Consider the following 4,435-nt stretch of genomic DNA (forward strand, 5'->3'; position numbering starts at 1 on the left):
TCAACATTTTCGTGCTAAGTTTATCTCTGATACCAGGGGACCCCCATCTCCTTGAATTGCAAATATTCTTGACTCATATTTGAGATAGATGGGTTTTTATATTTCTTCAAAAGCAAACCAAATGAACAGGCTTTAAGATTATATCAGTAACTCGATATGCTAAAACTAAAATATAGACTAGCTTCTGATTCCACCATGACACATAATGTATATTTCAGAAATACATGCAGGTCCTGGTGTAGTCCACTGGATTGTACTTGTCCAGTGATGCATTTCTGTCCTTCAGTATTGACGGATTTCTTCTTGCTCAGTGGCACACTTGTCATTCACGCACATAACAGTACACAGGTATTGACAGTGCTTTGCTCTAGCCTAGCCATGTTGATATTTATTTAACTGGTTTCTTGAGACGTGAATTTTTTCTGAATGCAATTAAAAAACAACAAAAAAACATAAAAGTCAGTCCGAAGGTCAGTAGGCTTAACTTTTGTATACAGCACAGTTTGTTAAGTGCACGTTGACTCTTTTTTTTCTTTCTTTTAAAAAACCATTTTTTTCTAGGATCCACAAATCAACTTCAACTATGGTTTTGTGTATTTTCTTAAAATTTCGTAGTTTGAGTTAAAAATATAACAGTGTCATCAAATGCACGCTCTCATTCTTTATCTCACTATACTTATTATGATTCTGTCATTTTCATTGGTCATTATATTGTCTTGTTTTTGGGGTTTTTTTTCCCCCATTTCTCATCGTTGACATTGTAATGCACAGGCATCTATATATTTGGCTCAGATAAAATTAATACAGAAAACTGGAAATCATTCCTTGAGTAATATTTTTGTAATTCTTTGCTGTCCACCTAAGATCCCAGTGTCGGAGGCTAGGAAAATGCGAGATCTTAGGCAAACGGGATCTGAGCCAATTCACCAAGGGAAGAATTTACGGTGACCCATATTAAGGCCCACAACCAGTAAAATAGTCTCCCTTTACTCTAAAATTAACTGACGTGACCCCTGGGTTAGTTTATGACATATGACATGCAAAGAGTGGTCAACCTTGATGACCAATGCCCCTGGCATGAGGCATGTCATTTTCCCTTATTATACTATCATGACTCTCAATATCTATGCCGGGGGCTCTCACTATCACGGTCGAGATTAAATTTTCTTCTTTCACGTCCTTTCCTGCTTTCTAGCTATGTTCTGTCATCTGCTTTCATCTCTACTTTCTGCCACCACCCTCTCACCTCTTTTGCCCCTTCCTCTGGGCTCCTGACTCTTTCTCTGCAGCCTTTCTACTGCTACTCCTTGGCTCCTTCTTACTACTGTCTTTCAGCCACACGTCAGATCTAATGGTAGGTAATATCTAACCTCTAGCCTTCTCGGATATGGGCAAAAAATCTGAGAGGTCCCGTGTGCAAGTTGCGCACGTTAAAGATCCCTTGGTGGTCCAAAATCGATGAGAGTAGGCTTAAGCTGCCACCCCATGGCAAAATTCAAAATTTCATACCAACAGAAAATGTTATTAATGTGTCCCGCGCACTCGTATATGACTTAATGCACTTGTTGGCCTTCCCCTTTACCTGTCCAAAATTTATAGCTTTCCTTCTCTTGACCGAGTTCCTCCACCCACCTTTGTCATTATGCAACATTACGTTGTGACCACACCGATTAAAATTAAAACTGTCTAACAAATTCGGGAGTAGAGACAACTGTTGCCGCAGCAATGATCAGGGAAGAGTTCACAGTACACGGAGTATCATGTGATCCTGCCTGGAGCTAAGTATATATACTTAGTATGTAAGTTCAGATGGAGAGCTCAGATGTGAGTGCGATGTTTTGGGAGAACAAGCGCATCGGTCAGTTCTTATCCCGTCTTGGTCAAACGTTCCATTTTATCGAGTTATACATCGCTTATGTAATTTCATTTACGAGAGTGGCTGATCTTTGACATGGCGGGCAGTTCAATGATCTCAACTTTTCACTCTGTGTTGATCGGCTGTGTCCTCCCTGGTTTTTGTTTCGTAAAATGATCTGAAATTCGGGATCTTAGCCGAATATATAGACTTTCAGTCTAGTGAATTAGTAGAGCGGGATCTTAGGGGTCACTTTTCTGTAGTAAAAATTATGTTTCTCAAACAACAGGATCTTAATTAAGCGAATTGGAATCGTAAGCGATGGGATCTTAGGCAGAGACTACTGTACTGTCAGATTCCTCGAATTATGAAATGAATTTATCGTATGCTTTTGTCAGTTTCTTACGTGTTTGAGTTATCCATGCCCGACTGTACTTTCACACACAGACACACGCACACACACACACCTGCATTCTTTTCTCCTTCCGTTTTAAGCAAGTTTTTGTAAGTTACTTGCATTCATCATGCTCTTATACAGCGGCACATACCTCATTTTTTCATTCCTTTTTTTCACATCTTCACTCCCACTTGTACTCAAATGCACACATATATTATACAAACACAACTATGAAATTTTTGCAAACCCTCAGGGCTTTCATTGTTACAGGACAAACAGAACTTTGAAATTTATCTCTATCACTTCTCTCAGAACGAATCTATCATTGCCCAGAAGTGAATGATTGTAAATAAGAAATTATGTTTGTCTTATGTTCTGTTTTTGTCTTGAGTTGGTTCAACAATAATATTATGTATGAAATCTTTTTGTTGGCTTCATCAAATAAATGAAATTCTTAACAGTACTGAAGTTGTTTTCTTTTCCCTTTGTTTTAATAAATCGGAGTCTTATTTGGCGGGTGCTTGAAGAGTCTATAAATTCTGTTTTGTGACTATCTTATTTTATTGGGGCAAATTGTCAACATGAAATCAAATTTTTAAAAAAGAGTGACCTTATTTAGGCCACATATGGCCTATATAAGCTACCCCCTCCCTTACCTTATTTAGGCCACATATGGCCTATAACTTATAGCTAAACCCCCTCCGTTACCATATTTATGCCACATTTATGGCTTATAAGCTAGCCCCCCACCTGACCTTATCTAGGCCACGTAAAAAAACAACAACCCTCTTCACCATCCATCTATCAACCCCCCAGGGCGGTGCTACTGACTGAAGTGTGTTTAGGCCATTCCCAGTAACCTGTTCTTATGCACAGTAGAATAGTAAATGGGCTGATTCATCGATGTCATGCTCACAATTGTAGCCTACCTGAACTGCAACAGTGCAACAGGGAACTGCTGCTTTTTCTTTCCTAGTCCTTACTATCGTCCTTTCCCCTTTACTTCTTTTGTATGTTTGTCACACTCTTGTGACCCGCTATTTCAGGGGTGCCTTGATAGTCGAAGCAGACTTTGTGCTGTTGAAGCTAGAGAGGTGAGCAGAGCTAGTCTGATGATTCCCTGTAAGGACTTCTCTGTTGACATCTACCCCTTGGCGCTCATGTGACCTTATGCAGTTGTGAGCACCGTTAAAAACTCTACTAAAACAAACATCCATCTTCTATCATCATAGCAGAACATGTTATTCTAGAATTTATTTAAGGTCCTTTTCTATTCCTCTACGAATCTGCAGTTGAAAACTCGTGCCGTTGTTACTTGTATGAAGTACAGAGGAAACCATATAACAAACACTACGAAAATGTTTACAATAAAGTTAACAGTCGTAATACATGTAAACCTTTTGAGTTTGTTTCTTGTTTCAGATCGTATGGATGCATTTACTAATAACATATCTTCCTAGATTATCAGAGGATGAAAAATTGTTTTGTGATTCCCCAGTACTGAGGATGAGACAGCAACAGCCCTTAATTAAATCAGTGAAGCATGGCTCTGCTGCGCGATGCGACGGTCTGCCAGTCGAGTTTTATCTAGTATTTTGGGAGCATTATATATTAAGGACTCCCTTGGAAAGTTATATATACAGCTTTCAGATCAACAAGCTGGCTCCATCAGAAAGGGTTGGAGTAATTTCTTTACTGCATGGGTAAAGGTCTCTCCACACATAGCATTAATAACTGGAGACCAATTTCCCTAACAAATACAGATTACAAAATCTGAGCTAAAGTTTTATCCACTCGTCTTAACTCTGTATAGATATGCTCATTGGAGAACAACGAACTGGATTTATGAAAAGAAGACATAATTCACAGAGAGTAGAGAGATTGGTGATATTTTACACAGACACGAGACCATGGATTCACCAGAAATCAGTCTTACGGTAGATTTCAAACAAGCATTTGATTTTATAAACACTCACTGTATCCTCAAAACCCTAGATGTATTTGGCTTTGGCCCAAACTTTCGAAAGTGGATTGAAATATACAGGGAGAAAGACTCTCGTTTGTAAAAAGTGGTGGTCATGTCTCGAAGACATTTCCAATGAGTAACAGTGTTTGACAAACCTGTCCGATTTCACCACAACTATTTATTCTTGCTGTGGAAATTTTAACTCAAAAGTAATCCA

The sequence above is a fragment of the Aplysia californica genome, unplaced genomic scaffold (genome assembly GCF_000002075.1).
Source record: "Aplysia californica isolate F4 #8 unplaced genomic scaffold, AplCal3.0 scaffold00520, whole genome shotgun sequence".
In the NCBI taxonomy this organism is placed as follows: domain Eukaryota; kingdom Metazoa; phylum Mollusca; class Gastropoda; order Aplysiida; family Aplysiidae; genus Aplysia; species Aplysia californica.